General features: G+C 43.6%; 1 pseudogene; it reads left to right on the forward strand.

Annotated features, from left to right (window-relative positions):
• The first annotated feature begins 10,602 nt into the window (after positions 1-10,602).
• LOC111545077 lies at positions 10,603-15,887 on the forward strand (annotated as a pseudogene).
• The last annotated feature ends 592 nt before the right edge of the window (positions 15,888-16,479 follow it).

A 16,479-nucleotide genomic window follows, 5' to 3' on the forward strand; every position in this document is an offset into this window, starting at 1 on the left:
TAGAATTCTCACCTCACTTTGCTGATCAAATTCTATCTTGTGGATTTTGTTTGTTTGTTTTTGTTTTGAGATGGAGTTTGGCTCTTGTCACCCACACAGGAGTGAAATGGCACTATCTCAGCTCACTGAGACCTCCACCTCTTAGGTTCAAGTGACTCTTCTGCCTCAGCCTCCTGAGTAGCTGGGATTACAGGTGCCTGCCACCACACCCAGCTAACTTTTGTACTTTTTTTTTTTTTTTTTTTTGAGACGGAGTCTCACTCTGTTGGCTAGGCTGGAGTGCAGTGGCTCAATCTCGGCTCACTGCAAGCTCCACCTCCCAGGTTCACGCCAGCTAATTTTTTGTATTGTTAGTAGAGACGGAGTTTCACCATGTAAGCCAGGATGGTCTCGATTTCCTGACCTCGTGATCCGCCCGCCTCGGCCTCCCAAAGTGCTGGGATTACAGGTGTGAGCCACCACGCCCGGCCATTTTCGTGTTTTTAATAGAGACGGAGTTTCACCATGTTGGCCAGGCTAGTCTCAAACTCCTGACCTCAGGTGATCCACCTGCCTTGGCTTCCCAAAATGCTGGGAATACAGGCGTGAGCCACTGTGCCCAGCCTATCTTGTGGATTTTTATCTTCCTTACACTCTATTTTTTTCCTAGCCCTAACATATACCCTATACCACACAGACCCTATACTATACTGGCTCTAGGATGACTTTGAGTAAATTTATTGTTGAGGGTTAACTGGTTAGGAATTCAGCAGGTGAATTTAGACTGAATTTGTTAATCATGACAAGCCTCCCTTGGAAAAAAATAAAATCATTCATCCAAATACTTCATCTATACACACACTGATGAACATTTACCTTTAGGTAGTGAAGGACCCCTCCCAGTCATTCCTCTCCCACTGACATGCTTTTTACCTGAGTTCCTGGGATTTTAGTGATTTTTTGTAATGTTTGTGTTACCATCAATTCTCCTTTTCTTCACCCCACTCTGTCACACACTGTGGAGGACTCTGGCAAGAGGGCATGGCCCCTGTCTTTGCATACCGTGAGGGTTGTGGAAAAGCAGAAGAAATTGTCACCCAGTAAACTGAGTTATTTCCCTGCTCTGCATTAGCTGCAAAAAAAGGAACATACAATTGGGGGGAAAAAAGGCAGGCAGGTTTTATTCCTGGCCAGGAATGGAGAAGGAGAGAGCTCTTGCTCTAAAGACACCTACCTCCCAAGCTGTGGGAAGCTGGGGAACTTTAAGGAGTTAGATGTTGGGTGGAAGATAGGTAAGCATATTCAGAGAGGAGCTCCAGATGCACAAGCATAGATCATAAACGTGTCTCCATACACCCCACGTTCAGCAAAGGTAGCGATTCTCCTCTGGGTGAGAAGCTTAGCATTATAATGATATGCTAATGATCTAAAGGTAGCAAGGAGTCTCTGCTTCTGGTTTGCTGAGTTTCACTCAGGCCTTATCTTCCTGTAGTAATTGGCGAAGGATCCTGAAACTCCTGGACCACATGGAGTCCTTTTAAGCAGACTTACTTAAAGAGACTAGAAAAAAAAAAAAACTGTTTAATGAGCTTCTTCAGCTTTATCTCCTGGGCTGCCCTGGTAACAGAATTAGGCAAATAAAGAGTAGAGGCAACAGAGAGGTACTTTTCTCCTTTATTGCCATGAATTACTAAATGAATCAGAACTAACAGATAGAGCTGGCATAAATAGGAACTTTAACATTGAACAAAGAGAAATTCAAGCATAAGCCATTTCAATATCAAAAATTTATTTAGATGTATGTTAGGAAAGGGGTGGTCAGAAAATGGGGTTGATTCTGATTATCACAAATTATCTAAAACAGCATTTTTCATTATACCAACAGAACACATGGTCATCTTGATTATTTTTTTCCCATGTTGAATTGTTTTCAGTATGCTACCAAAAAACTCTTCTCAACAAAAATAGGACCTAAAGGATTTTGAATACTCTTACTATTCCAATACTTCTTGTACCTAGAGCTGATGTAATACAATATTGAATTGACCAGTTGGTTTAAGAAATTGGATTCTGCTTTTTAATTCAGTAGATAATAATAGCTGACAGTGAAAGTTACTCTATCCCTGAAATAATTTTGTTTAATATTCACAATGACCCTGTGAATTAGACTTTATCCAGTAGCATAGATGAGAAACTTTAAAGAGGTTGCTTAATTTATCCAAAATTGTAGAGCTGGTACTTGGCGAGGTCTGCAGTTTTAACTAGTACATTATACATTCTTAACATTTTAACCTCACTGTAGTATCCCTGCAGCCAGAAGATCATACAGGGTTGAAGACAAGCTGTTATTTTACAGGGTATAATGGATATTCACAAAGTCCTGAAAAAAAAAAAAATCACTGTTTTTGGTCATCTTTCATATATATGAGTTTACTTGAGTTTTAATGCTATTGCATATAAAACATCATAGAAATTCTTTGTCTCTCTTTCTTTTTTATTTTTATTTTTTTAGACAGAGTCTCACTATCCCCCAGGCTTTAGTGCAGTGGTGCAATCTCAACTCACTGCAACCTCTGTCTCCTGGGTTCAGTAGATTCTCCTGCTTCAGCCTCCTGAGTAGCTGGGACTATAGATGTCTGCCATCATGATGGGATAATTTATGTATTGTTTTAGTAGAAAAGGGATTTCCCCATGTTGGCCAGGCTGGTCTCAAACTCCTGACCTCAGGCTATCCGCCCACCTCGGCTTCCCAAAGTGCTGGGATTACAGGTATGAGCCACTGCACCCGGCCAGATATTCTTATAGTGGATATTCTTACAGTGTTTTCATCCTGTCTCCCCTACTTCTGAAGCAAATTAGTGCCCTTCTTGAGTGGAAACTGATTGTTCCGATTTAGGTGGTTTTATGGTTGTTGCCAGTAGTGATTGGCCTCCTTGGTCACAATGAGGACAATCAGAGCAATTCCCAGAGATTTTTTTCATTCCTGAAGTTGAAGAAGGGAGGCTTTTATTATTTTTTTATTTGTTTCTCCTTTACAGAGTTGTAAAGTACAAGGATTTGGCTCCAGAACTGAGGCCATGATCCCTGACATGTGAAGGCACCTGAAAATGCAGTTATTAAATGGACACCAGCGAGATAGGGATAGAGAGAGGAAACGCTATTTGAGTTGTCGAATCTAGTGGGCTCTGACAGAGTCCACACTTGGGTTTACAAGGTCCGCTTACATAAGCAAATACATTCCCATTTGGATTTCTGTCACTTAGAACCAAAGAATCCTTATTAATAACATCTTGTGGCAACTAGAAAACAAAAGCAAATTTCAAAAGTTAAATACATACAAATATAGGTAAAAGAAAATTGAAAGCATAGAACTTGAATTTTATGATTATATTCTCTTAGAAAATTAACAATGGCAGTTCAAATTTCAAATTAGATTTAAGAACTAACCTCTGATTATTTATCTTGTCCATATTCCTACCCATGGGGTCTGGGGAGTCATGCCCTACAAACCATGGATTCTCTTCAGATGGGTGTTATTTGACTGTGTATATTGTGACTTGCTTTTCAATCTGACTGTGGCATAACATTATGAGACAAGGAAAACACATTTCACTGCAAAATATATTTCCTTGCCATGCCTTGAAATTGCCCTGCAAAGTGTTTTGTGGAAAGGATCCACATTCTATAGAGAATCCCCTTCCCCCTTTGTTTTCCTTCCTTTTTTTTGCAGATCCCTGAGATAATCAGCTAAGAACCAGGCACCCCTTTAGGTCTGATAAGTTTTACAACCTACTCTGTCTCTCTGAAGTCTGCTATCTGAGAGATTCCTCTTCACAGCACAATCAAACTTGGTCTCCACAATCCTTTATCTTTAACCTGAACATTCCCTTCTGTGGATCCCAGGTCTTTAGACAAACTCAACCAATTGTCAACCAGAAAATGTTTAAGTTTACCTATAACCTAGAAGTCCCTCGCTTTGAGTTGTCCCACCTTTCTGAACCAAGCCAATGTATTTCTTAAATGTATTTTGATTGTTGTCTCATGCCTCTCTAAAATATATAAAACCAAGCTGTGCCCCAACCACCTTGGGCATGTGGTCTCAGGACCTCCTGAAGGCTGTGTCATGGGCCATGTTCACTCATTTTTGGCTTAGAATAAATCTCTTTGAATATTTTACAGAGTTTGACTCTTTTGGTGGACAGATTGAAGTTATTTTTGTTGGAAAGAAAACCGACACAAAATGTTTTTGCATCTATTTACTGATGTTTATTTTGAAGAAAAAAATAACTTGTATTTATTTAAAATTGGAATAGGGCATGTTTATGTAAACTTTGATAATATCAATGCATCATTTCTATGAACAAAGACAATATCTTAATTTAGTAAAAAGAAATTTTCTTTTTCTCATGATTATTTCAGTAGATGAGCAGATTTTACCCCCAAAGGTAGCTCTAGCCTTGTTGGTAATGCTGGTTGTATATATCCTTTAAAGTCTTAGTTTTATAAATAGCCAAAGGCAAATGGTGATCATACTTTGCACAGAATAAATCGGGTAGCTGTGTAATGGACCATTTCAGAGCAATGGAGCTAGCTAATTCAAGTACTCACACAAAACCACTTTATCTGATGATTCCAAATGGTTAAGATTTTAATGTGAAAAAAAAAAATCCCAGGAGAAACCATGAGAGAATTATTTATGACTTTAGCATGAAGGAGGCCTTCATAAATATACTAAACCCAGAAACCACAAAAGGAAACAAATTCAGCTACATTTAAAACATAATCTGAATACTTCTGCTCCTGGGAAGGTGGAGTAGACATACTTTTCACTATTCTTCCCACTAAGGAAAGCTAAAAACCCCGAACAAGAAGAAGACTATGAAAGTTGGGGAGGAGGTAGACTGGCTTGGGATCCTGGACCCAGGGCTCCGTGTAGCAACACCTGCTGAGTTCTCCGGGTTTTCTTCCTGCCTCATGTAGCCCAGACTTGGAGCTGAAGAAGCTGGAAACATGGAAACACCAACAGCTACAGACCAAAAAAAGTCCCAACAAAGGGCTGCCAGTCTGCCAGCCGGTCCTGTGTATTTCCAACTCAAGACTGCAGCATCAACTCACACCTGAAGCTCTGGCTTCCTTACAAACTTTGAAATTGCCACTCCCCCCAATGGCATAAGCTAATTCCTTAAAATGAATGTCTAGTTCTATATATGCGTGTATTCTACTGGTTCTGTTTCTCTGGAGAAGCCTACTAATAGATCATTTGTCTTAGGCAGTTCAAGCTGCCGTCACAGATTACCATAGACTGGGTGGTTAAAACTACAAATACCTATTACTCACAGTTTTGGAGGCTGGAAGTCTGAGATCAGGTTTCCAGCAGGATTGAGTTCTTGGTGAGCATCCTCTTCCTGGTCTACAGAGTACTGTGTTACTTAAGTGGAAAAAGTAGGGTGAGCTGATTCTCTGGCCTCTTCTATTAGGGGACTAATGACATTCATGAGGACTCCACCTTCATGATCTGCTTACCTCCCAAAGGCTCCATCTCCAAATACCATCACAATGGGATTAGATTTCAACATAGGAATTTTGGGAGGACACAAACATTCAGTCCATAACACCAAGTATAGTCCATAAGGAGCACAACTACCCTTGGGGTAAGAATAATAGTAATAGCTAACATATATGGAGCACTTACTTTAAGAAAGACACTCTACCTAGCACTTAACATACGTTATCTAACTTAATCTCTGAGACTCTATGAGGTAACTACTATTATTGTTTTAAATAAAAGGATATCAAAACCTTGACAGGTCAACTAACTTTTCCAAGTAACATCTAGTAAGTGGAACAGCTAAGCTAGATTTGTTGGATTCCAAAGCCCCAGCTTTTAGCCAAACCCTCTATAGATCTACATATCATTATTGTTTGTTTCCCAGTCATGAGAAATTCCACTGGATCCTAAAATAAATATGCTTCCACTTGAGAGAGTTTGAATGGTCATCTTGTTATGTTGTTGTTATTGTATTTTTGATTTTTCTTTTCTCTCTTTCTCTGTTTTTTGTTTGTTTGTTTGTTTGTTTGTTTGTTTGTTTGTTTTTGTGAGAAAAGGTTTAGCTTTGTCACCCATTGCAATGGCACAATCTCAGCTCACTGCAACTTCTGTTTCCCAGGCTCAAGCAATCCTTCTACCTCAGTCTCCTAAGTAGTTGGAACTACAGGTGCATGCCACCATTCCTGGATTTAAATTTTTTGTTGTTGTTGTTGTTGCAGAGACAGTGTTTTGCCATGTTACCCAGGCTGGTCTCAAACTCCGGGGCTCAAGCAATCCACCTGCCTTAGTCTCCCAAAGTGCTGAGATTATAGGCGTGAGCCACCCATCCAGTCTCTTGTTTAAAGCAAAGAACTTAATTTAAAATACCCTCTCAATAATGATGTATACCATTTTGGCAAAGGTTTAGGTAACTTAAAGATCATGTCTTCTATTTTGAGTTTCTCCTGAAATGGTGTTTCATACAATGTTTCCCATTCACAATAATGAAGGGCCACTCATTAGCCCTTTATTGTTGAATAACATATCCAGTATTAAGGAGTGCGATCTAAAGCACATCTTTTTTTTTCATGCAGGTGACACAGTTTTGTAAAAAGAAAAATAATTTCTACCTCTTACCAGATTAAGTAGAATTTTTTAGACATTTTAAAATTAGAATAAATGTTTTATTTTTAGTCATTGTGGGATTCCGAATATAATGTCAAAGCCTACATATTTGAAAATGATTCTTTTAGTGGTTAACCAGGAGATTACATTAGCCCATCCTTAACTTACTTCAATCTGATTAAAAAATTAATACTTCTTATACAACTATGGGCCACTTTAAACCTGATGCCAAATATACTATTTCCATCATGAAATGGCTTGTTGCCTCCCAGTGTTACTGCTTGGTGGACCTGATAGTACTCAGTTCATGATGAGTAGCTTTGGTCAAACAGCTACTTGGTCAAGGGTCGGACTCTCGATTAGTAGTAGAATCTGTGCAGCAGCATGCCTAGACGTGCTATTTAAACAATAGTTCTCTGCTGCAGATGGTATGGCCTTGTTCAAGAACCCTTGAAACTGCACTGTGACTCTCCTCTCAGTGCTAGCTGGAGACTCCACCAAAGGACCCTAGATTACAGTGGGATATTGTATTAGTTATCTGTTGCTGTGGAACGAATTATCCCTAAATGTACCAGCTTGAAACAACGGTAAGCATTATCTTATATGATTTCTGCAGTCCAGAAATCCAGAAGCAGCTTAACTGGGTGGTTCCGGTTTCAGATTTCTTTGGCTTCAAGGTACGGTGAAGCTTTCAGATAGGGCTGTAGTCATCTGCGAGTTTAACTGGGTCTGCAGTATACATTGGCAGAAGGCCTTGCACTGTACTGGCTTTTGGAAAGAGGCATCAGTTCCTCAGAATATGGACCACTCCAGAGGACTGCTTGAATGTTGTAATGACATGGCAGTTGGATTCCCCCAATATAAGTGATCCAGGAGAGACAGTAAGAGCAGTGCCAACCATAATTCCCAAAGATACAATCCCGAATGCCGTAATCCCAAACGTTATTACCGCTAAAGATCAAAATCCCTAAAGTTAAAAATCCCTAACATCGAACCCCCCCAATCACAATTAATGCATTTACAGTTGTACACAGGATAGTGCAGCATATTAGGCAGAACTATTACCTTGTTATTGTCGTTATTTGGAAATAAAGTATGGTTTAAGGAGATGCATACGGATGCCAAGCTGACAAGGGGTACACTTGTGGACTAAACCATAAGTGTCAATTTAACTGGATTAAGGAATACCTGGAGATCTGGTAAAACATTATTTTCAGTGTGCCTGGGTATTTCCAGAGATGAGTGTCTGAGTCTTAGTGGATTGGGTGGGGAAGATCTGCCTTCAATGTTTCTAGTTTTTCAAAGGTCATCAAAGAAATGAAAATGCAAGCAAAAAATATAAAAGGCCGGGTGCAGTGGCTCACTCCTGTAATCCCAGCACTTTGGGAGGCCGAGGCCGACAGATCACTTGAGGTCAGGGGTTTGAGGCCAGCCTGGCCAACGTGGTAAAACTCTGTCTCTACTAAAAATACAAAAAGTAGCCAGGTGTGGGGCTGCGTGCCTGTAATCCCAGCTTCTTGGAAGCCTGAGGCAGGAGAATCACTTGAACCTGGGAGGCAGAGGGTGCAGTGAGCTGACATTGGGCCACTACACTCCAGCCTGGACAATAGAGCAAGACTCCATCTCAAAAAAAAAAAAAAAAAAAAAAGAAAAGAAAAAGAAATCTCTCCTGCCAGATTATTCAGTTGTGTACTACTCCTGCTCCTTCACACATTAACACCATGCTTGCCTTTTAAAAATATGCCCTTCATTAGAGAACAAAAAAAATTCAAGTTCAGAGATCTTCTGAACCAAAGATGTTTGCTGGTTTTGAGATTCCTCCAGCGTTACAAAAAATTAAGTGGTGACCTATTCTTGGTAAGGGAGTTGACTATTGAAGAAGACAGACTTTTTCTATTGAAAATATAACATAGAAAAACTAGCAGATGCTTCACTTTGGCTCATGAATGTGTTGACCGAAATTAAGGCTGTTGAGGCAGTAATAATTTGATAAAAATTTATTGGAAACTGAATGTGAGGATGGACATGGGAAGACACCAACAAAGTTAGGCATGTTCCAAAGTCTGTTACGAGTTGGAATGCTTTTATAAGGAAGTTTAGGAGAAGGGAGAAGGACTTCTCATATTGGACTTGTCCTTTTTCTTTGGAGGGTACAATACAGAGGTTATCATCATTGGCTACAATACAGGTTTAAATGTTCTAGGTGCAAGACAATCAATACAACTTCATGATTCAGAAACAAATCAGTGTCCTTGTCAATGTCAGTAAGTTATGTATTAATCAGTATATCAACAGTTTGAGGAACACATGATAAGATTTGAGGGACTCACATGAATCACAAGACTTCCCCCAGGCAGGTAATTTGGAAGCCTGCCAAATGTGACCTGTAAGTTATCAAATGGCATATTCAAAACTGTCCTCACTGTTTTTTAATCAGCTAGGTACTATTCATGCCCCTATTGGATCTGAAAATTACAGAGCTTATCCATTCATTTATGTATTAATGACTGCAAAAAGTGAAGCACTTTACAAATGTTTATTTGAAGATTTGGTGGAGTTTGCAAAAAAAAAAAAAAAGGATTCCAACTAAATCCTCAAACCATAATGACAGATTTGGAATTAGGTATGATCAAGCCTTCTAAAAGTCACTTTCAAGGTGTTATCAATAAAGCGTGTGTTTTCCAATCAGCCCAATGCTTTCGGCAAAAAAAAAAAAAAATCAGATAAGTGGATTGGTCGCATAATACAGCAATGACAAAAGCTTGAGTTTAGAAATTTGTCTGCATTGGCATTCTTTCCAACTGTGAAATTCTAGGAGCTTTTAATAGCTTTCTCTGCATTTGCTTGGAGAAGCCAGTAAAATTACTGACTGGTTCGAAAATAATTATGTGCACAGTAGGACAGGAAAACACGCAACAGTTTTCCTGTTCCATCACCAATATCATTTCTGCCAAATTAGTGGTCTGTCTGTAAGTGCATACAGAACAGATTCTGAGCACTCTAAACAACATAGAAGCATTGTACAGAAGATGGGAAAATTTAAAAGGGTATGTTCCTGTGAATGTATATTAAACCATAGAAGAATTTCAAAAAGAGCAGCACCATGTAGAAAATGAATGGGGGCAGATAGATTACCTAGTTCACTGCAGCCTCGACCTGCCTGGGCTCAGGTGATCCTCCTATCTCAGTCTCCCAAGTAGCTGGGACTAGAGGGATCGCTTGAGCCGGGGAGGTCGAGACTGCAATGAGCTGTGATTGTGCCATTGCCCTCCAGCACAGGTGACAGAGAGAGACCCTGTCTCAGAGAGAGAGAGACAGAGACAGACAGACAGAGACAAGTAAAAAAAAACTTCCTTTAAGTACAATTAATTGTGACCTTAATTACCTTTTACCTTTGTTCACTCCCACTTAATTGTTTATTGTTATTATTGTTATTTCATTGTTATTGTTTGTTATTCATTCATTTATGTATTTATTTTTGAGACGGGATCTCACTCTTTTGCCCAGGTTCCACGTCCTGGGCTCAAACAATCTTTCCAGCTTGGTCTCCCAAACTTCTGGGATTACAGGCATGAGCCATCATGCCCGGCCTGGTCATATTTTTGATGTGCTGATTCTTTCCAGTCCATGTTCCAGTCCAGATGCATAATGATAATACAAGAATTGAAAACGAAAATTTTGAGACAGATCCATCTCACGAACCTGCCTTTCTTTTCTAGTGGTACAAGCCCCATTGAGTGAAGTGCTCCTAATCTCTGGTGATTTTAAATGCTGTAGAAAGCATTGTTGTGTTTAACTCTGTACACTGAAGATTTCTTATAGTCCTAGAATACAGATCAATCTAGATGTATGGTCTCGATCAATCACGAAAGGATCAATAAGCCTTTTTCCTTATTCTACTTCCCTTTTTTGAAAGGGCCTTGATTTGCATTTGCTGCCTATAGACAGCAATTTTAATATTCAGGGGATACATGCGTTTGTTTGTTAAATGAGCATACTGCCTTCTGGTGGGGAGTGGGCTTCTAGTGTACCTAATACCTACATAGCAAACATTGTATCCCACAGGGAATTTTTCATCCCTTGTCCCCCTCCCACCCTCCTCCCTTCCGGAGTCCCCGAGTGTCTATTATTTCCATCTTTATGACCATACATACCCACTGTTTCGCTCCCACTTCTAAGTGAGAACGTGCAATATTTGCTTTTCTGCTTTGGAGTTGGTTCACTGAGTATAATGCCTCCAGCTCCATCTATGTTGCTGTAAAAAGCATAAAATCATTCTTATAGCTGCATCACTGGAGAATTTTAACTTTTTTATTGGTTGGTCTTTCTCTCTCTCTCTCTCTCTCTCTCTCCCTCTTATTCTCTCTCTCTCTCTTTCTTCTTGCATCTCAGATGACACAAACCAGTGTTTGTTTTTTGAGACAGGGTCTCACTCTGTCACCCAAACTACAGTGCAGTGGGAATGATCCTAGCTCACTACATCCTCAGACCTCCTGCCCCAGCCTTCCCAGCCTGCTGATGACACAGGAGTTAAGAAGAAATTAGTTAGAGTGATAGTGAGAGTAAGGAAATCCTTGATAAGGTTTTCCTTTTAATGAAAAGCATCCCCAAATTATTTTATTTTCTAATAAAGAGCAGCTTGTAAAATCGAGCTGCAGACATAGACAAGCAAGCTAGAAGCTTGCAGGGCTGAATGCCGGCAGCTGTGCCAATAGGAAAAGGCCACCTGGGACTAGGAATGTTCAAAATGCTGACTTCATTTCCCCTTTTCCTTTCCGATCACTTGTGCAGTAGGGAGCAGACAACATGGCACTGCCAAGTGGAAAGTCTATTTGCATAAGAAGAAGATTAGGGTGGGTTAGCCAGCTTCCCAAAGCACTATGTAAATATCACACCTGGTCCAACCAATCTGTGGTCCCTATGTAAATCAGACACCTCCTCCTCAAGCCTGTCTGTAAAATCCGGTGCATCCTGCCATGGGCTGGAAGTCCCATTTCGAAGACCCTCTCTCACAAGAGAGAGAGAGCTCTTCTCCTTTTTCTTTCTTCTGCCCATTAAACCTCTGCTCCTAAACCCACTTCTTGTGCTGATTGGGTTTTTCCTTGGTGAGACAACCAACCCCAGGTATTTACCCCAGACAACGACCTGGCTTCACTCAGTTGGGCTGGGTGTGAAGCCTGGGCCACCCATCCTGCCCGGATTTTATTTTTTAAAGAAGTGGGCTCACCCTCCCCATGTTGTTGTTCAGGCTGGTCTCCTGGCCTATTTTATTTTATTTATTTATTATTTTTATTTTTTGGCTACTGCTAATAGCTGTTCTATGTAGGAGAAATCTGTCCTAACAAGGATAATCCTTGGAAATTTCCCATTCAAATCCAGCATTTAGTTGTCAAATAATCATCTCTTGTAAAAGGGAAAAGATTAAAAAATAAAGACAAAGATAAAAATATTAAAAGAAAAAGAAGAAGAAGAAAAGAATGGAACATATTCTACAAGGAAAGCCATGCCTAAAAGAAAAAAAAAAAAAAGCAGCTATTCATCAAGATGCAATACTGATAGATAGCGGAGGCAGACAAATGCCTATGCAGATAAGAAAGAGTCCCTGGAGAATCTCTGCTCCACAAGTGTTTATGCCAGATGTTTTCGTGCAGATAAGGGAACCTGCGCAGGGTCTTTCCTGGGCATGCCCACAAGGGACTGGAAGCCCAGACGCCCTGGCAGAATGGGGTGGAGCCACCAGGAATTCACGCCTAAAGCGTGGGAGGAGCCTGACCTTTTCAACTCACGTGTTGTGGCCTGGCATTCAGTTTGTGAGGTGGAAACCTGCGTGCATGACCCCTCTTTTTGTTCAAAGCTTTCCTTTCACTTAATAAATTCTGGCCTCCTCACCTTTCAACATGTCTGCATGCCTACTTTTTCCTGGTTGTGAGACAAGAACCTGGATTTAGCCGAACTAAGGAACAAAAAATCCTGCATCAACTTTCAAAATATAATTAAGAATTGGAGCTCTCTCTATCGCCGACACCTCAGGGCTCCCCCCGCCTGCCAATGGCGGCCCAGGCTGCCCAATCCCAGTTGCTTCCCACGCTCTGCCGGGGCCCCGGCTCCGGCCACCTCTCTCCCTCCCTTCCGTTTAATTCTGCTTCCGGACGTTGCTATCATGTTGAAGCCTCAGCCGCCATAAGAGCTCTCCAAGACCCAGCAGCCGCCCCCATGCAGCAGGCCATGCCTCCTCTGCAGCTCCACCGGGGCCTCCTGCGGCCTCCTCCCCCTGCCTGGGGCCTTCGGCTGCCAGAAGCGGGCTCCGCAGGGAAGCCGAAAGCATCTTGGAGACGCATCTACCTCCGCAGCAGCAGCACCAGGAGAGGCCGGGGGCCGCTGCCACTGGCAGCGCCAGGGGACAGAGCACAGGAAAGGGACCCCCACAGTCACCTGTGTTTGAAGGCGTCTACAACAATTCCAGAATGCTGCATTTCCTTACAGCTGTTGTGGGCTCCACTTGTGATGTAAAGGTGAAAAATGGCACCACCTATGAGGGTATCTTCAAGAGGCTGAGCTCAAATTTTGAACTAGCAGTGGATGTTGTACACCAGAAAGCATCTGAGCCAGCAGGTGGCCCTTGTCAGGAGGACATTGTAGACACCATGGTGTTTAAGCCAAGTGATGTCATGCTTGTTCACTTCTGAAATGCTGACTTCAACTACGCTGCTAAAGACAAGTTCACCGATTCAGCTCAGCCATCGCCATGAACTAGAAGGGAATGGGGAACACAAAGAGAAGGTGCTTCAGCGCTGGGAGGGGGCTGACAGCAACAGCGACAACTACGACCTCGAGTCCGATATGTCCAATGGATGGGACCCCAACGAAATGTTCAAGTTCAACGAGGAGAACTACGGTGTGAAGACCACCTATGATAGCAGTGTTTTTTCTTATACGGTGCCCTTAGAAAAGGACAACTCGGAAGAGTTTCAGCAGCGAGAGCTGCGTGCGGCGCAGTTGGCATGAGAGATTGAATCAAGCCCTCAGTACCGCCTGTGGATCACTATGGAGAGTGATGATGGGCAGCTGGAGTGGAGAAGCACAGGCGGCCCAATGGCAGGATTCGGGGCAGGAGAGCCCCAGCTTGGCATCCAGGAAGGTAAAGTATATCATCCCTCTGCCTCAACGAGTCCAGGAAGGTCCCCAGGGAGGAGTTTGATGCAGCAGCTCTCGGTGCGGTCGGCCTGGCCTTAGCTCTTTGCCACCTCGTGGCCCTCACCATCTGGACAATAGCAACCCTGGCCCAGGTTCTGAAGCCCGTGGTATCAATGGAGGCCCTTCCTGCGTGTCCCCAAAGGCACAGAGGCCTCTAAGAGGTGCCAAGACCCTGTCTTCGCCCAATAATAAGCCTTCTGGAGAAACTTCTGTTCCTCCTCCTGCAGTGGGCCGGATTGTATCCCCTGAGTTCTCCCAAGTCTGCTGCCTCTGCCCCAATCTCAGCTTCCTGTCCTGAGCCTGCCATTGGCTTGGCAGTGCCAGCGCCTTCAGCCTCCATCACTGTGACCTCATCAGTCTCAGATCCTGGAATGGGCTCCATTTCCTCAGTTTCTCCAAAGATCTCCCTGGCCCCCACAGATGTAAAAGAACTCTCTACCAAGGAACCTGAGAGAACCCTGGAGCCCCAGTAACTGGCTCAGATAGCTGGGAAAGTCCCTGGTCTTCAGAATGAACAGAAACTATTCCAACTGAAAGAACTCAGAAAGTTTGGGGCCCAGTTTAAGCTTCAGCCCAATAGTTCCCCTGAGAACAGCCTGGATCCTTTTCCTCCCTGGATCTTAAAGGAGGAGGCCAAAGGAAAGGAGAAGGAGGTTGATGGTTTCTTGACTTCAGATCCCATGGGGTCCGCCATCTCCTCCAAGACAGAGTCCGTATGGGATGAGGAGGACAAACCACCCCTGGCACCAGCAGGAGGCACTGAGGGGCCAGAACAGCCCCCACCACCTTGCCCAAGCCAAACCAGCAGCCCCCCGGTTGGGCTCATCAACGGAGAGGACAAGGATGAGGGCCCTATTGCTGAACAAGTACAGAAATCAGCGTTGAACCCCAATACCAAGGAGTTCAGTCCCACAAAGTCTCTGCTGTCTGTGAATAAATCCACCAGTACCCCAACTTCTCCAGGGCCTCGGACTCATTTAACTCCCTCCATCCCAGTACTGACAGCAGGCCAGAGTGGGCTATACAGCCCCCCGTACATCTCCTACATACCTCACATCCACATGAGACCAGCTGTGCAGGCATCTCAGATGTATTCGTATCCTGTATCCAATTCAATGTCTGGGCAGCAGGGCAAGTACTGGAGAGCAAAATGCTCCCTGTGCCCATAGCTCTGGGACCAATACTAGCCAGCCTCAGCCCCACCTCGGTGGCTGCTGGCCTGCCTTTGGTGGCTGCCACGCCCTATTCTTCCTATGTCTCCTACAACACTCGGCAGTTCCCAGGCCCACCTGCCATGATGCAGCCCATGACCCACTACCCCTCACAGCCGGTGTCTGCCCCTTTGCTTCAAAGCAACCCACGCATGCTGATGTCGGGCAGACACCCCCAGGTCGTTGTGTCATCCTCCACCCCTCAGTACCCTTCTGTGGAGCAGCCCACCCCTCAAGTCCTTTATGTCACTGTTCATCAGGCTCCCACAAGCTGCAGCCGGCTACCATGCCTACTGGGAACCAGCCTGCAGCCCCCAGTCCTGTCCAGCATCAGGCGGGAGTGGCTCCACACCTGGGCAGTGGACGGCCAACAGTAGAATCTGTACCACCCAGGGGCCCTGGCCGGCATGCTGCCCTCTCTGCCTCCAGGACCTTCTGCCCAGTCCCTTCAGAGGAGCTTCCCCCAGCCAGCCACTGTGTACGCCATCCACCACCAGCATCTGCCCCACGGCTTCACCAACATGGCCCATGTTCCCCAGGCTCATGTCCAAACTGGAATCACCGCAGCCCCGCCCCCTCACCCTGGGGCTCCCCATCCACCCCAGGTGATGCTGCTGACCCACCCCAGAGCCATGGGAGGTCACCCCCAAAGTGCAGTGCCCCAGAGTGGGGTGCCTGCATTCTCAGCTTCCACACCCTCACCCTACCCCTACATCGGACACCCCCAAGCTCTCACTGACCCTGACTGTCTCCTGACTTACCAGAGTTCAATCTTACCCCTCCCAGCAGCTCCCCTTCCACCCCTCCGGGGAACTGAAGGTTTTCCTGGCCCCGACCTGAGATCTCCTTGAGTGGAGGGAAAAGTGATCTATGTCTCTTCCCCCAGCAGCTCGGACCACTCCCAGTTCCCCATCCCCTCTTTCCCCAGGGAAACTGGGGAATTCCTGCCAAGCACCTTGAATGGGAGGGGCCTCACAGAGGGCAGCGCCAGGGGGGGTGGGGGGTTCCTGCTCTGTCCCTGCCTGTCCCCACCCAGTATTGCCCTCCCAGCCTCTCATCTACTCCCCTGCTGGACACAGAAGATCTTTTATTTTCTGTTATTTATAACCTCTGACTTAGGCCCCCTGTTCTTTATTTCCCATTAACTTGAGTGACCTGTGTGAGAGACAGATGGATGCCCCATGAGGACGGCTGGACAAGAACTTTTACTTTTCATTACATAAAACATAAATAAATAAATAAATAAATATTTAAATAATTGTGAAAGTCAGCCAACTCTTATGGCCTACTTCGTCCCAATAGCTTATAACCTATTCCCATAATATACTTTTTCATATGTGCAATTGTCTTTTTAGTTTTTTGTTCATGATTTTAAATTGTGAGCATTACTTTTAATAATTTGCTAATTTATACCTCTACTTCCAATATGGGAATTATGTCAAG

The sequence above is a fragment of the Piliocolobus tephrosceles genome, chromosome 8 (assembly GCF_002776525.5).
Source record: "Piliocolobus tephrosceles isolate RC106 chromosome 8, ASM277652v3, whole genome shotgun sequence".
Lineage (NCBI taxonomy): Eukaryota > Metazoa > Chordata > Mammalia > Primates > Cercopithecidae > Piliocolobus > Piliocolobus tephrosceles.